The sequence below is a fragment of the Aptenodytes patagonicus genome, chromosome 5 (assembly GCF_965638725.1).
Source record: "Aptenodytes patagonicus chromosome 5, bAptPat1.pri.cur, whole genome shotgun sequence".
NCBI lineage: Eukaryota > Metazoa > Chordata > Aves > Sphenisciformes > Spheniscidae > Aptenodytes > Aptenodytes patagonicus.
The window spans coordinates 7,970,476-7,990,343 of record NC_134953.1 but is presented as its reverse complement, the minus strand read 5'-3'; the positions used below and the strand labels follow the sequence as shown (position 1 = coordinate 7,990,343).

General features: G+C 42.3%; 1 long non-coding RNA gene across 3 annotated transcripts in view; it reads left to right on the top strand.

The window, feature by feature from the left end:
• Positions 1 to 19,868, top strand: part of LOC143160599 (uncharacterized) — a 28,081-nt gene extending 8,213 nt beyond the window's left edge. Inside the window, exons 1-5 of one of the 3 annotated variants that reach the window (XR_012995412.1) lie at positions 2,174 to 2,364; positions 7,996 to 8,053; positions 8,812 to 8,907; positions 17,851 to 18,062; positions 18,415 to 19,868. This is a non-coding gene — a long non-coding RNA (uncharacterized LOC143160599). Of the gene's footprint in view, positions 1 to 2,173; positions 2,365 to 7,995; positions 8,054 to 8,811; positions 8,908 to 17,850; positions 18,110 to 18,414 lie in introns of those variants that run through there. The other 2 variants (XR_012995410.1, XR_012995411.1) reach the window with 2 other exon arrangements.

The window sequence follows — 19,868 nt, the reverse complement described above, 5'->3', positions numbered from 1 at the left end:
CTACCGTTTTGAACGATTCATTATTTTTAAAGCGTCTGTCTCTGCAACAGTCAAAACTTAGTGATATAAATAGGCTACTAATATGGCCGTTTAGCTTCCTTAGAGTAATACAGTCACATTAGTACTTTCATAATTTCCTTTGTGAAAACATTCGAACTGTTCTGAAAAATATTTGCCAAGCTGAATTTTCTCAAGAATTTGGTGCGAAATCTTTAGTTGGTGGAAATGCTCTGAAGATTTTGTGCACGTGTATTTTTGTGTGCCAAAATACCACTATTAAGTTGGTGAGCAGTTATAGGGTTTTTTCACTTCTGTATACCTACAGAGATTCACAATTGCAAAAAATCCTGGGACAATACTGAGTATGAAGTGTATGATATGAATCTATAACAGGTTCTCATTTTGAAAAATATATGTATTTCTTGTCCTCGACTCAAAAAGACCCTACATGCAAGATTTAGAAAAGGTAACAGCGGTGAGCCAATTTCTGGAAAGGTTTCCATATGAGAAGAGACCAAGTAGAATTGAGCTTAGAAAAGAGGTCCGAGGGCTGCATAATTCCTCTTGGTAGAATCTTAAATTGTATGAAGAAGTAATAGGGAATGCTTATTCTCTATTTCTTAAAATTGTAATAGTGCTTAAACAAATGGAAGTGCTTTTCCACACAAAAAAAATTAATAAACTGTGGAACTCTTTACCACAGGATGTCATAAAAGCCAAAGTATAATTAGATTAAGAAAGCAGTTATCTAGACTTGTGAAGGCTATGCTTGTCCTTGCAATTAAAAAAGAAAATCCTTACTGCTGAAAACAAAGGTCTTGATGCAGTCTCAGCTCAGGAAGTCTGGAAGAGCTGCGTTCCAGGATACATAGCATAGAAAGGAGCCCTCTGTCTTGTGTAATGCTGAAGCATTGCTTTTCCAGAAGTTTTTCGTTTTGTGTTTTTATATTCCACAACGAAATTTGATGGCATGTAGGAAAATCTTACAGCAGTGTTATGCCATCACAATTGTTTCACTAATTTAAACCTGTCACATAGGCACGCTGCATCAACGTCAAATATAGCTTCTTTCATTTCCAAGGATGCTGATAATGTACTCTCTCACTCTGGTACATAGCAACTTTATTTCCTGTCCACATTTCATACCCCAGATAATGCCCTGTGTATTCTATAAAATAAACGTGGAGCACGTAGCAAGTACTAAAAGAAATGGATCTGTTCACAGGGGCAAATGGGCAAGATTTTGAACTTGACTCCCAGTAGCATATGCAGGCACCTACATGCAAATGTGAAATAAAGCAAGAATGCCTAACCTGAGGCCTACAGACTCACTCCAAAAATACCAGAGTTCAGCCCTGGACTGTATTCATCTTAATGAGGGACTGAAATCCATGGTAAGACCTAACGTCCCAGAATTCGGGTCATCCATCTTATGTTGAGAAGCACGTTGCGACCAGTGATGATTTTTTTTCCCCCAAGAGCTAATCTGGCACCTAAAGGATGAGAACGTTGGACATTTGCTTCTTTTTATTGCGAAGTAGTAGCTGTTTTTTGACAGGACAAAAAGTTGAGTCGCTCTCAGGAGGTTTGCGCTACCAACGTACTTTGCTTATTGCTATATGGTATTGTCTCAAGAAAGCAGAGCCTACTGTTATCCATTACTTTCTCTTTTCATAGAGCTGCTCTGGATTAGTCAGGCAAGTCACCGGCTGCTTAGGATTTTGCACACAACCAGCAGAAATAGTTAGTCCCTACAAGCAACACACCTTGACAGAGATGGCTGCACGTTTTTTCCAACTAGTGTTTTTATTAGAGTTTGGCTGTTCACCCACTGGAAGTGCTGACTGAGCCCATGGCTAGAACTCCCCATGGTTTGGCAGTGCGTTGCACATTTCAAGAAAGGAGGAGAACTCGGTCTTTTTATTATTATCTATGCAAGAAGTTGTATTGTCAAGAGTCTGGACATGCTTCATGAACCAACAGACTTCCGTTGTGCCAGGTGGCTGTGAATGGAGTTACTGCATGGCGGAGAACGGTGAATGAAGCTGTTCTTGTTGGGGTTTTTTTGTGTTGGGACTTCTAAATGTAACAAACTCAACCTTTTCAGGCTCACTCCCCCTTCCCCAGTCCACACACAACCGTTCCGGTTAGCCCAGCCACTCTATTGAAATATTTCTTTCTACTAGCTACAGTGGCAATAATACACGAAATGTCTTTGAGCTCATGTGTCGTCAGGGAGAGGAGAGCTCACCCACCAGAAGGCGAGCAGCAGCCAGCTTTCTTGCTTCACCTTCAAGTGCCCCTTTACTGTATGCAGTAAAGGCTAAAATCACCTGAAAGTGATTGCCTGGATAACCAGCACTGGTGAGTTTGGGGCTTTGAAAGGCGGGGGAGAGGGAAAGTTTGGGTGCATAAAGAAGCTGAAAAAATCCTCACTGTCAAATGAAATGTTCCTCTGCTTTATCACCATTATTTTTAGTGAGATTTTGCATTATGGTACCTTGAGTTTTAAATTAAATGTCAAATATAATTTGGCACTACAAAGAATGAATTATGTGACTGCCCTTAGAGAAAATCAGAAGGCTTAGCTCTGTGAGTTAAATTGGTATCTGCCTTATACTGAGCTGATGTGGGCTAATTGATTAGGATCTGACAGGATACCATATTGCAAATTCAGCACAATCTCTTCCATTAAAAAAAAAATAGACCTAAGGTACCTTTAGGGAAAAGCAAAAAATCTTCTGTAAAACAGAATGGGGAGAGGAAAAAAGTATCTTCAAGGACTCTCTTTTGCATTGATGGTTTAGATTCCCCAGAAGCCCACACTTCTTAAGGGTACAATATGGATGTTAATGTGCCCCAGGTCACTTTGGAAGCAGATTTGCAATCAGATTTCAGGTTCTTCTGGCCTAATTTTAAAGAGCAGCAAAATATTTTCTCAGATAGCTGACTAAATCTATCTCCATAAGAACTAAGATGACAAAGTGCCACTTCAGATCATTAAACGAGGGTAATACATTTTAATCAGCAATTATATGAGGAAGGACAAACCAAACGCTATAGCAGCGGGTCATTTTATAAATTCGGTACTTGTGGCCCTCTCCCTTTCAAAATGCATGATGCTATTTCCTGGAAACATCGGTCTTAAAAAACTATTGTCAAGTAAACAAGCCTTGTGTTTCTCACAGCCTTCATGTCTGTGTAGTCTGGGTTTAATTTTCTGTTAAGTACGGGTAGTGTTGGGGGGGGAGGACTAAGTTTGAAGTTCTAATGTAGTCAGGCTGGAATCTGTCACTCAGCTTATTGCATGTTGATGACTCAGTGCAGTTTCAGCTGTAAGCAGACCATGATTTATGGACACCAAGTGAACTCCTGCGGCAAAAACCAGCCATGAGATCAGAGCAGCAATAGGGCCCTTTTTTGGCAGGAGACAGCGCCTGCATTTTTCTCATTCATGCCAAACTGCTTTGCACGGCAATTAGCTCTGTCCTCATTTAGTCTCCAGTCCCAAAGGGTAATGAAAGTCATATATCATCTTCAAGGCTGCTAATTATCCAGCTCAGTTACAGGTAGGCTTTGTAACTGTGAGAAGGGCCTGTCTGCTTGATATTTATTGCTCTTCCAATAAGCAAGCAAAGGAGAAGGGGGGGAAAAACTTTCTTGAAAGCTTGCCCATACCCCTTGCCTCAGATCCTTGACATACCTTCTGCAAATGTGCTAGTCAAAGGGGAAATGTCTTCATTCCACATATCCATTTTTCATGCTGTAACTAAACATTCAGCAAGAACAGAGAGCAAGTGCTTGAAACATGAGAGAACATACATTTGGGGTGAGCTTGTCTCTAGTCGTTTGCTTGTGGAAAGACAATCCTCTGAATACACAGCCATGAAAACAGGAAGAAGGGCAATGGGGAAGAATGAGGAACTTCCCTCTCCTCCTCCACTCCTTTCTCCTCCCAGCCCTTCAGCACACACCACCGCAGCATCTTGGGAAAGCGACGGGGTTAGAGAACCATGATAGTTTTACTGAAGATATACCAGAGGAAGACTAGAATTCCATATTTGAACCCTCTCACCATCAGCCCTGACATACACTAAAATTCAAATCTCTATCCAGAGCTTGGGTCCTGCCTGACTTTCTGTAACAGGCTGAACCAGACGCTTGACAATTTCAGTTGTTTTGGATGCTGGTATTAGTAGAGCCAGGTCTTGCAACTAGGAGCCATCTTTTGCTGTGGTCAATATATTGGCTAAATCAATAGTCCAGGTATTTGAGTCCTCACTCTGCTAAGGAATGAACTTCTTAAACTTGGATGAAATCCTGCTATGTTTTGAAAAGGTTTGGTTTGCTTTTGACCTCTTTGTTTCATTTGTATTTTACCTCTTTATTTCATGCTTATTTTGATCAGTAGGCCTGAAGACTGCAAGGTCCAGTCTGTTGCAGTGCCAGTGTGGAGACATCTCCAAATCCCACCAGCCAGCGAAGGAGTTGCCAGATGTCCTCTGTAACTGCCCAGTAAAATCTCACGCATCATATGAAAAGCTCACAGAAAAGCTTTCTCCATTATTTCACATCAGCTGGGTGCTTTTTCGACACTGGTGGCAGTGGCTGCTAGGAAAAAAGCTACTGTGCATATGCAGGAAAGTAATTTTGCTAGCGTCAGCACAGGGCACCTCAGTGCCTACGTTATGCAGCTGACCTGGGCGTGCACAGCATGCATGGAGTGACATCACATCTCAAGGCATGACAGCTGATCTCTCTGGCATTATCAAGGCTCCCATTTACTACAGGGTCCATTGTCTCAAAAATCCTCCAGGCAACCTTGTTGTGTAGAAAGGCAGCTATCAAAGTGAGCATATGGGAAGGGGGAGCTGGGGCAGAAGCAGTCAGTAAAGCTCAGCGAATAAAGAGCTTTGGCTGGCACTGACCTGCGGCTCGAGGTACAATGGGCAGGAGGAGCAGAGATGCTCATCGTTTGTGCACAATGGGAGCAATATGTGACTATACTGGTAGAAGGCAGAGAAGATACGGACCTATTGTCGTAGTAGAGACATGCTGAGAAGAGAGTACGCTGCTAGGTATACAGCTTTTTGTGTGGGGAGCTGAACTGCAGCACGGTGGGAGTTCTGCAGCCTTTCAAGGCTTTGAACTGTGGTGTGGCATTGGGAGGGGCCCAGCAAGGCTCTGGTGCCTCTGGGTATCTCCACTGGGTTCATCCAGGCCTGACTTTCATTTCTGGCAGCAACAGGAAAGCACTTAGAGGGCGGGGATGTGAAAGAAGGGGAGGAAGTTCCTTATTCTTTTTTACAGCTCCTCTTCCTGCCTTCGCTGTTGTGCGAAAATGGAGGATCAACTTTCATGATCAAATGTGATTTTATTTTTCTTTGCATTGAGAACGGCAGAACGTTTTGCACTGTTTTCACCTTCTTCCTGGCCTGGAGGAAGCACTAGAAAGCTGGATGAGATCCAGGCGGTTCAGATACCGAGATTCAGAGGAGCATTGCAAAGGAGTGGGTGCTCATCTGTCGTGTATTGGCAGGTTCCCTTGAACTGAGCGGTACTCACCTGATTTATACCAGTCACAGAGGTGCCCTGCAAACCTTGAGTTATTTGTCTGCGTTGTCTTTGCCAAGTTTCTCAACCTGTTGACTTGAACTTTCAGTAGTTGCATTCCAAGTGCTCTCACCCCACCCTTCCTGGAAATAGGTATCCACGCAGCTCCTCCTGACGGCCGTGGGAACTGCTGTTGTGTATCCTACTGCAGAACAGAGCGCTGCTGTCTGTATCCTGCTGTCTTGCAGGATCAAGGCTCGAGGCACCGTGCCACTGGCGGTGGTGTGAAGGGCAGTGAGTTGGATAGAAGTCGTCCTTCAGGATCGGAGTGGTGATCCATCTAATCTGATATCTTGGCACCGATAATGGATAGTGCTAACTGCTGTAGAGGAAGCTGTCCCTTTTTCTCCTATTATTTAATTCCTTCTCTGATATGGGTTTAAATTACTCTTTTTCCTCAATAGTAAGAATTTCTGTTTCTAAAAAAAAAATAAAAGTTGAGTTTGGACTATTCATTCTGTAGTCCTCTAGACTTTTCTTTTTACACCTCTTAAAGTTTTTCTGCAGTCTTCCTTGTGAATTTAGCAGAGTGGGAGATGGGTAATAGGAAGAAACAAATGTTAAAGGCTTCATCCAAATCCTGCTGAAGCCACTACTGTGTTGCCTTTTCCACCATTTGGTTTAGATCTGCCTCCTAAGCCAGCTTTTCATGTCGTACTAATTAGCATGACACCAATATTAAATATAGTTTTGGAAGTAGCATTCTCTGAGATGAGGAAAAGTAAGTAATGAAAAATGAATGTTCGAGCCTTGCAGTTCTCTGTCCACAAAACCTTCTCTTAGAATTTCATTTCACTTGGTTTAATTTTTCCCTTTATTGTCCCATCTCTTGAAACAAACGTTTGTCTGACTTACATCTGTTTCCATTTGTATTAACAATGGCCATGGTATCATAAAGGCAGGTATCCCAAACGCTTATTCTTCATCGGTAATGTGATTTGTTGTTGTGCAGCAAACAACATGGGAATCTGTTGTTTCTTTCCATCACCAAAAAGGGGTGATACTTGGGTGTAGTTTTGTATCAGCCATGGCTAACCTATTTCTGAACTGCTGAAAAGGTGGTGAAAGGGTGGGTGTCTGTCCCTTGTCCTTGCTGTTGTGTCAGCAGCAGCGCTCATCCAGTTGTGCAGGCAGCTGCACTGGGGAGTGGATCTGGCTGACTGCTGAGGCATGCGACCACGTGTGCTGAGACAAAGCGTGGAGGAGAGACAGGTGAGGTGGTGGAAAGGAAGGTCTGTCCCTTTCAGTAGCATTTCAGAGTTCAACTAGGTGAAGCTGACCGTGAAATCACATCCTTAGTGTAGCTGCATCTGTACTCTTTCTGTTTAGGCCTCAGTTTGTTAGGTGGCTTCTTCAGCAGGTGAGAAGAAAAGAAGAAACATATAGATATGCTTAATGCGTATAGAAACATACAACATAAAAAGACACCTTTTTTTACCCCATCCATTGAAACAGTTGAAGTCTTCCCTGTAAATACTGCTGCTGTTGTACATTCCCAATACACCAGATTGGTGCTGCTGCAAATGGAAACTAAAAGACTGTTGTTGGCATCGTGTGCTTTGGATCCATCACGTACAGGGATGTTCTGAAAAGATACACTGAAGGAGTGTTTCGAAGCATGAGTTTAATTTGAAAATAGGTGTGGTTGAAAGACCATGTCAGAGGAGCCTGAGAAAGATATAAAAAATCAAAAGTCTTTGATCAAGTTCTACCCCAAACTTCTCGCCCTTGTTGCATGGACCCTACACAAGATTCAGTTGCTCTCCAACTATCTAACCACAGCCTAAAAAGAAAGCTGCTGTGACATAATTTTACTCTTTCCTTTCAGATGAAGCTGAAAAAAAAAAGAATATGGGGAAAACTCTATTTGTGGCAATTGAACTGTGGATTTTCAAAACTGTTCTTGAGCATGAGTTGAGTAAACTGCCATGGGAACCTTGCTCTGCTCATTCCTTGTGGCAAGCTGTTGCGATAAGGGTCTGTGTTGAACAGTTTGGACTGCAAGAGAACTCCAGACAGCTCCTGGGAAATTTGTTATTCAGCATTGTGTAAAAATTTACTCAGAGAATTCAGGTCTCCAAAGTTTTTTGACTAAAATTTCTCTGTGTATAAAATTGGCAGGAAAGAATAGGCATGGTGTGTATTTTGTTATCCTTTAAATCTTATTTCCACGGAGAAATGACTAAAGATTAAAGAATGGGCTGTACAAAGCACCAATCGATACATGTGATAAGGGAAAATCATGCAAAAGAGAGGTCTGAAGTGTGAGGTACAGGACATGAGAGTATTGCTTCCTTCTTATGATGAAGAGGTTGGGTTTTTTTCTAACTTACGTTTCTACGCTCAACAGTAAATGTATTGCTTCTCTTCCTTTTGTAACAGGTAATCATTACAAATTTGACCAGCTCCAAAAGAGAAGGCATCAATCAGGTCTCATCTGGTAAATATTAAGTTCATTGTCAGGACTACCAAATCTTTGGCATGTGTATGTGGGGAAGGATTGGGGAGGAATGTTTTATCCAGTCTCTTCCTATATATTCCTCTCTGTATATGTTCTTGTACTATGGTACAAGATGGTCATCTCTCTAATATCGTCTACATGTCATTCCGTTTTATGGCAGAGCAAGCAAGGTCAAAGAGACGCACTACGTGCATAGAGCAAAAGATGCTAAGGTTTCCGGTGTTACTTAGCTCTTTTGGAAATTTGTTCTTTGTTTCATAAAGAAGTCTTGAAGAGCCCGCAAGAGATCCCATCTCTTGTGCAGATGAACTCTGGCCTTTCTATGGAGTGTCCTATTGGGACAGAGAGCTGTAATTGATGATTACGGTCTTCATCCTGGATGTATATGTAAATAGGCCAGGAAAAGGAAAAAAGATTTTGATCTCAGTTTGAAATCTTATGAAAAGTCATTGTAGGTAGCACAGACCAAAGGTAACATGCTGACAGTACTATTGATGAAACATACAGATGCGCCTTTTTATGGGAACCAACCAGCCTCTTGTGAACTCCCATGAGAATCTAATAAGCAATGCACAGCAGCTGGCTAGAATCAGCAAATTAAACATGGATTTATTCTACGCTGATTTTTTACTACTGAGTTTTTAAGGGAATAATGGAAGGCTCTTTCTCAAATTAAATATTGTGTGTCTCAGCCAGATAGGGTACCTGTTGTTCATGGTTCTCTTTCTTAACTCAAGAGGATTGCTGTCCCTGGGCTCCTCCACTGCAACACAGAGAGAATCCCGGCACCCCTGTGCTGTTCCTGCTTTGGGAACACCGGCAGGATAAAGGTGGTGAGTAAAGGCCAAATGTGTTCCTGCTGTTGAGAAAGCTTCCTGAATATTCAAGATTTTTTTCAGGTAAGTAGGGTGTTATTTCACGATCGCTGTTCTGTTCTGCTCAGGCTGTTTGAGGCTCTTCCTATCAAGAGTCATAGTGATTCTGTACCTGGTAACGCCACAAAAGTGAGTGTGGCTATGCATAATTCTTACCTAATTGTGTTTCTAGGCTATATCTTTATATGATTAATTAACATGCTTATTAAGCAAGAAGGAAAATGTTTTATTTACTAATACAGTAAACAAACTACCAACATACCTACGTTTAGCGAACCATCAGTGATAGTGGTTGTTTTCAGATTCAAAAATTAATTATCACATTGAGTAAGTATATTCAGAAGCAATCCTTTTATTTCTATCTTGCTTCATATAGCTGGACTCATGTTTATATGGTTTTCAGTCTCCAAGCCAAGGCAACCATCCAGTTGTCCTCATTCAAACCGAAACAGAATTTTCTCTTAACAAGTCCACTGCAGTATTTGTTCAATCTAGGCTATTTCAATATCATTGTTAAGAAACAGACAAGCAAGGGAACGCCTCTTCCTCTAGTTGGTCCTGCAAGCAGTGTCATAGTTATCGTATCATAGCTTTGGCCTGGCTGTTAGAAACAGAGATTGGAGAATGCACTAGTCCCAATGTCTCTGCAGTACAATAATTAGCACCTGATTTGGGGAAGGGCTCAATTACAGCTTGTGGTAGGTAGCTGTCCAAGAAGAGAACGAGAATAGTAGGAGCTCTTTCTCTTTCATGGCTTCCCGAGTACACTCCTACCACTCTGATTTCTGCTTTCGCAGCTCCTGACACCTCACATATATCTGTGTCCCAGTTGAGACTCATTGGCAGAGGAATGTAATCAGAGCTTGCCTTTCAGCTTTCCACGTGGTTCCCAGAAGCCTACATGCCTTGCAGGCAAAATACTTTTTGTGCTTATTACTGATACAGATATTTTCATCCCATTTATGGATACATCAACACTAAAAGTGCTGAGACACACAAGCTGGCTCAGCATGAAGAAAGTCTGGAACCAGGAATGGCGGGGAAGGACAGCGGATGTATCCATGCTCGCTTTATAGAACATTGCGCGGTCTAAGAAACATCGTGGTTGTGCAAACACAGCCAAACGACCTCCAGATCTGAGCTCTTATCTCTGCACGTAATCACATGGACTAACCATTCAGTCTGCATCCTGGAGTGAGATCCTGAAGTGCTCAGTGAGGGAAAATTCTCATTGGAGTCTGGCAGAAGGAGCATATAATTTTGTCCAAAAACACTGAATATGCAGTAGCAGCTGTGGGTTGTCAAATCCAGCATAAGATTATACCCCACATCACATGCTTCAGCACTTTATACAGACTATGCTTAAATTAATTTTTAATTAGCTCATTATACAGATAGAAGATCTGCTCATCTCAAGTTTCATAACCACAACTTTGCCTGCAGGTCTCTCTATCAGACAGTTGGATGATGCCAGCACCCATCTTGAGCTGGAAGTGCTCAAACCCTGCAGCAATGAGACTAATATTAAAAGCCCTGATAGTATCAGGCACCACCCTCCATTATATCACGATCGCATTTCCATCTTCATGCCTAACCTTCTTATATACTATAAAGAGCTTGTTGGAGGGTGGGGGTTCGTGACTACTGGAAAACCTACGTGCCACGGAGAGCCAAAGCTATTTGACTGTGCATAATGGTGCTACCCATAACCTTTGCATAGGTTTTGATGATTATGTGCAAGTTCAGCCCACCCAAAGTGATTCATAACGAATTGTTGGTCCAGAGATTGCAAACCGCAGATCTTCTCCCTTTTCTGGTTGGAGAAGATTTTGTAGACATACATGCCTAATGAAGCATGACAGTGCCAGTTGCCTGCAATAGTATTATCTGCTTTGGAAATACCTTCTCTCCTCTGTTCAAAATCTGTCCCCTATTGCGAGATACACTGTACATGTACATAGCTTGCAGCACGAATAGGCATGGCTGAGAAAGTACTAGCTTTACAGACCTGGAATTAAGGTACATATAAAGCCATTTGTTTGGGTTTGTACAGGAAGCACGTGGCACAGTGAGGAACAGACCACAGATCACTTAAGGTCCAAGTATTGTCCTTAACTAGAGATCATCTTATCCCCCGGTACCTACACGTTAACAGTCTCTTCATTAGATGTTTTTAGTCCCATTAACATATTCTCCTTGGAGCTTCCAACCCACGCCAGTGTGACAAGCTGACAACAGTTATAATGAGATTATTTGGAAAAATTGTTTTATCTTTTTTGTTTCCCTCCATTTGCTATCAGAAATACCCTCAGAAAACTAATTTCCATGAGACCAGGAGGGAACGGACGTTTCACATGTTTCAGTATGACTTTTTAAGGATAGCTGCACCGCAGGAGGCTGCTTGCTTCAGACTGATCAGACGGAAGTAAAGGCTGTCAACTTAACTTGACACAAACTGTAAACTTGACTCAAAAATTCTTGTGAAAAAGTGTATGATTTGTTCTTTACGGTACAGCAAATCTTTTTGAAAAGATACTCAATCTCAGTTTAATTTCTATGAAATCCTGTTCTTGGCCTGGGTGGAACCATACCGCACTTCAGTGACAGGAGGTAATCCAGCTGCAAAGACTCCTTAAGCTATTGTCCAGCCATTCGCACCTCTGGAATTTCATAATAAATTGAATCAACTGAACACGTTGCGGGCAGGGGGGGGAGCGGTTAGACAATGAACAGATCTGAATGAGTGGTGAAACCAATGACTCAGTCTCTAATTTTGTTCTTGTTCAGATTGTTTATCTAGGAAAAACAGGGCAGGGAATGTGTAAGGATATATGTGCTGTTTATTTAGATCTGTACTAGGAAGCTAATTCCTAAGCAGAAGCTCTGCTATGAAGCAGAGAGAGAGAGACTGATTTGCTATAGGTTTATCATTAATTTATTTATTTTAATGTCATTTCTTGTCTTTTGTTTTATGTGTAACCAAAGAAGATAGTGACTTTCTTCAAAGTCCATTTGTCTGAGATCCTTCATTGTTATTGATTTCCATTCAACTTCTTCCAGCTTCTCTATGAGTTGATGGCATGCAAGGGCCAAAGCTTTGTGATATATTTGCTGTGGTTTTATCAATGCCGTACAAAGCCTCATCTCTTCTCTAGTTCCTGATTGTGGCGAGCCTGAGGATGGAAAACTAAGCTGCACTGAAGCATTTCAATATCCTATTTCACTGCAAACTCACATTAAATTTGCTATTCTCTTTGAAGTCAGCAGAAAAGCCCTGACTGACATCAACTGAGTATCTGTGTTTCTGACAATATTACTGCTTGTCTGGTATAGCAGTCCCTGTGGCCGCTGAGAGTGAAAAGTAGCTGAGGCAGTCTCTCAGAGGTCGGGAATACTAAGAGCCCAGATAATTCACCCTCTAACTAGCCTGGCATCCCCTTCCCCTGTTCTTTTCAACTTGTTCTAACTCATTAGTACCACTGCCACTGTGTCATAGGTCTGCACTGAATTGTCGGTAAGCATACAAACCGGGAGATGGAGGTAGCTGTTGGGCATGAAAGGGGGAAGGTAAGCAAATATTTTGCTTGCCCAAGAGTGGGAATGTGCTCTCAATGAACCTGGCTATTTCTCTGAATACAGATGTTGCAGAGGATTTTCTGTAAGAGACAGGCATCCTGCCTCCAAAAATAACTTGTGCCTGATCTTTCAAAACCCTTCGTAATGTACCTTGCCAGTTATATGTTGCTGAGCAGGAGGGTTGAGAGGATTATTTCAGCTGTGGCAATCAGTTTACACCTTGAACCACAAGATCGGATTACTTTTGGTATTTAATTTTGAAATATTTCCCCCAGATGTACTGTACCTTTGTATGCTTCCCGGATGAATTTCATTTTGTTATTTCCTGCTCTTATTTCTAAGCTTTCTCAGGTCCTCTGTGTTATTTCTCTGTCTTCACTTACGTTTGCGACACTTCCTAATTTAGTATCATCTGCAAATTTAATTATTGTATCAGGTCTTTATATCACCTGATCAGTGGTTTTAAAATATTACTTAAATATTAAAAACTTGAGTTTAACACAGTCTCTGCAAATTTCCCAAGGGGCAGTTCCCTCAGATCATTTATTCTTAGGGGTTTGTGTATGGTTAGCGTACATGACACTGTGGATGTGCATAAGACTACTCAATAGAAATTGCTGATGTCAATTAATGCCGCCTTTGCTCTGAAAGACTTAAGTCTACAGACATCTCAAAGGTATGAAATAGCATAAATAGGGAGTGGGGGCATGGCTGTACAATTGAACATGTGAGTTTTCTATGGGAAGCCTCTAGCAAAAGTGAATTCAAAGCTGTCACAAACATACTTCATGTCATAGGTGAAAACATAAAGACCACAGTAGGAAAAGAAGACTCAGATAGTCCAAACAAGCCCAACAGTTCTTTTAAGGAGCAGAAACAGTGCAAGAAGGAGTAAAGAGAGAGGTCCATGGGCAGTGTTTTGTGGTGCTCTAAAATGGTGTTTTGGACTTGATTTATAAAAAGTGGAAACCAAGGAGCTGAGAAGGAAGAGCATGAAAAGAGAAAAATATTTGAAATGGCCATTGAAAGAAAGAGAGTAAGAAAGCTGAGAGACCAAAAATAAAAAGGTATGTTGATGTAGCTGAGGCAGCAGATGACTAATGTATGAACTCTGAGCAACAGAATAAAGAAAAGGCTGAATTTTTAACGTTTTTAGACCCAGTTTTATGCTAGCATCCAGACAAACATAGTTGAATATTTCAGGCGACTTTCCATTAAATGTTTTACTAGCATGTAACGTATGGTACATTGATTCATTTTTTTTAAATTTAGCTGTTCGGCAGTTTAGCAAGAGTTTGTCTGGCAAGTTCCTTATGCAGCCTCTTTGCTACTGCTTCATGCAACCTCACGGTTCTTGCAGGTTATTTTTTCCTGTACTTGTTTGGCTTCAGTGGAGATTCCTTACTGGGCTGACATGTCTTTATGAATTGCTTGCTCTTCCTTACCTTTTGTGATCGCCTACGTTCTTACTACAGAAGAAAGAACATAATGAGATACTTTGTTTACTGTTTTTCTTTTTACACAACACAAGTTGTCTCTTGCATTCTGAGAGGAATTTTTATTTAGTGGCTTTTAGATTATTATTTAATAGCTATATCCCCAGTATAATGGGTCATATTTCTCAATTACTGCCACTTTGTATTTTAGATACTTTATTGGGCCTAATCATGAACCAGGTGCTAGGTGCTGAGCAAACACAAAGTGAAAGCGCGGGCTTTGTCCCAGTGAATTTGCAGCTTATTGAGTGTTGTCATGCATTCAGCTGTTCTGGTGTTTGGAACTGATAATGTCGTATTTTAAGCATCGTTAGCGTTCTAAAACATAGTCTTCACCAAACTGGAGATTTTAATGAACGTGCTTTGGCAGAATGAAACTGGAAAGGTTAGTTGGGTACCCTGATGGTGTTTTTAAACCAAAGTCTAATTTCCAAGACCACAGGAAAGTGATGGTCAGACAGTATTTAAACCAAAATGGTGCTGTTTGTACAAGAGCTTGTCATGATGCCCAAAGCTTTTTGTGCCAGGGTATTCAGCATTCACAAAGTCAGACTTCAGGCATCTAGCCTGTGTGTAAGCTAGGTGTCTAGGCTCTTCAAATACTCAATAAAGAGAGATAGGTACCTACATCTTCATCATCCTCTGGAAGCTCCGCTTTCACATAAACCTCCTAGCCGAGGGACCTAAGGGAAGGCTGTATCACTGTGTAGCCGCACTGCTGTCTCCAAGCAGGGGTCTGAACAGGCAGAGTCTCAGTGTTGAACAATTATGTTTATCTTTTTTTAAGAGGTCTATCGCTGAACCTAGAGCAATCGTCCACAGCTGTAATCATAGCTATGCTTAGGAATCAGTTTTATTGGGAGGGGGGCAGTGGGGAAAGGAGATCAGCTTGTAGTTTGCACAGAAAAAGAGTCTGTGTTGGAGAGGGTCAGATCAGGAGCTTGTCTGTAAATGAAAGCCCTGCCCTCACTAGGCTACAGTCCAGTGGAAAAAAAAATGGCTCAGTGCAATTCTCTGGGAACCTCACTTATTAGGCAATTTTAATATAGCCATAACGAGCTCCCTTTAAGCCAGACCTTGGGTAAGGCCTTAGAAATGCTCAGCTGTGCCATGTGGCTTGTAACAAATATCACAAAGTATTGATTTATTCCATAACCACTCCCTGCCATGTGTTATGTAAATAACGATGTTTGATAGAGTGTGTGGTTCTTCAGGCTGTAATGCATAGGTCTTGGGGAGGTCTTGAGTCAAAAGATGAAAGGCCAACTGCCTCCAGTTGTCCTCAGGATGTGTGCATGACACTACAGCTGCACACACATGCACCGAGCCCTTCCCTTTTGAGTGCATTTCATAATGATGATTTTAATGTTTTATCTGGTTCTGATCTGGGCGGGTATAACCTCCTAATTACATAACTTTGGATTTTCTCAGGTTGTCTCCATCTTTAACACTGTTAGTACTTCTCCACTGGAAAAACTAAATTCACAGTGCTTTCACTGCATATGCTCATATCTATACGGATTTAACCTAGGAAAAAATATGCAGTCTGAAAACACCACTAATTGTACTTCAGCTTGTAGGTTGCAGAGCAGCCTCGTTCTGTTTTCCCACAGCCAAGAGAAGGCCTCAAGGCCAAAATGTCACCTCAGATTTCTTTTGATCTCAACTTATATTTTATTAACCCTTTTAACTTCACTGAGGGTGTGCAAGGAAACATGTATATTCCCTTTCATATAAAACCAGCATTGTCCTTACATCTTGCGTGCAAATGTATGGACAGTTTTTCATACAAAGGATTATTTAGATGTAATCTATATGCCTTGTGAGTTACAGATAAGAAGGGGCGGGCAGCGTTTATTCTGCAATGTTTATGATTTATTCCCCTTTTATTTTCTCTCTTTAACTCCATCCAAAATATTTCTGAGAGTCTTAGTGAAATATAATACTAGAAGCCTTTAATGGCACCTTTTCATCTCACAATTGCAGAGTGCTTTTCAGGGCTTAATTAAATTTTACAGCTCGCCTTTCAGGTGAGTATAATTTGAATGCATCCATTCCTGTTTGTAAGGAAACTGAGGCAGGGAGTGGTGATTAACTCAAGGCTGTGAGCCAAATAAAATGTCAGAGTGAGAATTATGGCCCAGGAGATTTGATTAGTATCATATAATTCCAGCATGATTTGGTTCTTAGAGATTTCATCAAATAGACAACACAAACGATGGTTGCCTGATCTGGCAGAGGAGCCAAATAGCTTCTCCAGACTCCTCCTGTCCTTAGCCTTTGTGATGACTAGTGGTTTATGCCTCAGTCCGGTTTTGGGGCCTCTCAAATCTTTGGGCGTGCCAGATGTTTGCTCAGCCCTCCAAACACGATCAGAAGAAAACGAGTGGATGGTTACATCTACCTCCGTTCTCAGCATATGGCCTTTCATCCCTTTCCACTGACAGTCCTGTTAGGGTGGGATCTGAATGCATCCATCAATTCCTAAAGCCATGGTCTTCTACAAGGTAAACTCTGTAACATTAGTTGCAAAAGACACGGGGCTCCTTGCCCGGTCCTTGCTAGCGGTGAAGGGGGAGTTTTTCCACCCCTCTCCTCACTGAAAAGTATTGAAAGCAGCCTGTCCTCTTCTGCAGGTAGGCATGTGGAAGGGAAGAAGGCTGCTGGCAGGAAAGCGTTCATTTACTCTGCACGTTTATCTTACAAAGATCCTTTATAGATTCAGTCAGCAGCAGCTAGTACCCAAACACGGTTACAGATGATGCTGTAGGATAGGCCATAAAGCATCATATGGGAGCGGGTTAGGAAAGTGGGAAGATGTACTTCCCGAGCCCTCAGTGATCACGGGTTGACAATCACACCTGCTTTGACCAGAGCCTGACTGTGAGGGGGATGGAGCTCTGGGAGTGTCTCATGCACGTCTGGCTGCCCGCTCTGCGCTCCTCTCTGCAGAGGGGATGGTATTATCCAGCCTGTCTGGCAGACCTGGAACTGATGTACACTGGCATTTAAAAAGTGGGGTATGGCCATTTCTTTGAAGGTATGTGAAACAAGGCTGAAATCAAGCACGTGAGAGATTGCACAGGTACAGTGTGCAGGCTGAGAGTGCCCTTCCCTTTTGTCCTGGTTTCGGCTGGGATAGAGTTAATTTCCTTCCTAGTAGCTGGTACAGTGCTGTGTTTTGGGTTTAGGGTGAGAACAATGTTGATAACGCACCGATGTTTTAGTTGTTGCTGAGCAGTGCTTACACTAGTCAAGGACTTTTCAGCTTCCCATGCTCTACCGACTGAGAAGGCTGGAGGTGCACAAGGAGCTGGGAGGGGGCACAGCCAGGACAGCTGACCCCAACTGGCCAAAGGGACATTCCATACCATGGGACGTCATGCTCGGTATATAAACTAGGGGGAGTTGGCCAGGGGGCAGCAATCGCTGCTCCAGGGACTGGCTGGGCATCAGTCGGCGGGTGGTGAGCAATTGCATTGTACATCACTTATTTTGTATATTCTTTTATCATTATTATTGTTATTATTTCCCCTTCCTTTTCTGTCCTATTAAACTGTCTTTATCTCAAACCATGAATTTTACTTTTTTTTTCCTGATTCTCTTCCCCCATCCCACTGGGGGGCGGGGGGGGAAGTGAGCAAACGGCCATGTGGTGTTAGCTGCCTGCCGGGTTAAACCACGACACCTTTGTACCAGCCATCATGGTGAGAAAAGGTCTCCTGGCTGTGAGACAGACTCATAACAAGCAGAGCAGTAGTTTTAATGAGTTAAGGAATCCATCTTTGGGAAATCAGTGGTGTGAATTAACTTTTTGTTCTCTCAACAGAGAAGCCAAAGATTGAACGATGTCCCTTTGTCACAAGAAACTGGTCTCAGACCTAGAGGAAAGAGAGAGGACACTTGCTGTTGAATGCACAGTCCTTCGCTGCCTGGCTCTGCTGGAACCTCAGCCCGCACGGGGCAAGCGCTACCGCATCTGGGCTTTCCAAAGCCTGAGCAGGACTTTGCAATCATGATGTCTGACTCCAGTCCCTCCAGGTAGGGTATGCGATGTGGTAACACAGTATGTTTTCAGTGTGCTGTAAGACAGTCGGTCAGTAGCCGCTAGGCAGGTATAACAGAGGCAAAGAGAAGTTTTCTATTTACAGCATTGTCAGCCTGGTCTCTTAAAAGTACTTACTTGAGAGTGATAGGGCTCCTCACCGTCCTGCAGAGGCCAATCTTCCATTGCTGTTTTATGAAATGGGCACTGCATGGTTTGTCTTTTTATCAGAATAATATAATCGGAGTACAAATGAGGCCATGCAATTGCTGAACAGTTTTTGCCACTTACTGTTGATCATCTTTCTAATACCTTTCTTTTCTCCTTCACGCTGACCTCTTCTAATAGCGAAGTCAACAGCTGTGGCCACGTGCACGGGACATACTTTGACAGCAGCAGGACTCAGCTGACAGACTCTGGAATATATTATTTCAGCAGCGTCATCTGGGTCTGTAGCTGGCTCTTCTATAACTGTATTGAAGGTTGAAGGCCTTGGTTTTTTTCTCCTTTTAATCTTCTTTCCACTACACCAGCATTGCAGAGGGACCTTAAAGTATGCGTAGGAAAACGGGCCTTGGGGACAGGCTTTACTTCAGGGTTAGAAACCCAGCTTTTTTTAATTTACAAGTGCTTGGTTGTGTGTAAATCTGTTTCACTACCCTAACTTCACATCAAAGTGTTTGAGCCGTGCTGTGCGCAATGAGAGCAAGAGTGCATGTTTGTCGTTGCATAAGCGAAACAGGAATACCTTCAGGAACAGGGAGACAGAGACCTGAGCACAGCGCACCTTAAAGGATTTGCTACTAATTTCAATGACAGAAGGGGGTTTTTTACATTATTAGCATTCCTCCAGATTAAAACCTCTGCAACAAACACCATTGTGAACCTCGCTCGTGACTGAGGCTATTTCACAAGGGTACTCAGTCTCCTTTGAAACCTCTGTGTGGGGTTGAACTAGTGACTTGGGAGACTCGAGGCCACCGGGAAGGAGTGCAGAAAGCGCCCAGGAGCCTAATTCGCCTCTCACAGAGCACAGACCACTCCCGTTGACCCCACTGCCTGAACCCCTCAGGCGTCAGGAGAGCCGTGGTAAGAAGTCAGTCGTGTGCATCAGGAGGAATTTCAGCCGATCCCATGCTGGGTAAAGCAAGAGCAATTCCCTGTGAGCGGAGAGAGCGTCCTTGAGATCAGGATGCATCCCGGCTCTTCGGTGAGAATGATTCCAGAGGGGGGTTTAAGTGTTTAGTTTTCAGGAAGGTTAGCTGCACCTTTCATTTGTCCTTCGAAGATTATTTTTGCTCTGTAAAAGGATTTAAAAAACGGCAAACCAGTGCACAGGCACATACAAAAAAGAAGAAAACAGAAGGTTATGGGAAGAAGCTGAGGTTCTATCTGTTTCATTGAATGGTCCTGGAATACAGTAACAGGGGGACAGTCGCGTGCTTAATCATCGCACTCTTACAAGTGGAAACGATGCTTGAAAACAGAGCGCACTTATATGAATGTAAGAGTTGGGGAAGGAAAAAAAAACCTAAGGAACAAAATAAGCATAAAATGTAAACAAAATTCTGCTTAGGAGTATTTGTAGTGACAGATGCTTTGGTAGATAGGGCAAAAAATATATTCCTTTCTCCTAAAGGGAAATAGGTGGAAGTCCATCAAATAAACTTTGTCCTGGCATATTTTATTTTTGCATGGAGGAAAAGGAAAAGATCTTTTTTGATGTGGGCTTTTTTTTTTCCCTTCTGCTGTTTTTTCCCTTTCTGCCATACCAGAAAAAAAGATCATGGAAGATAAGCCAG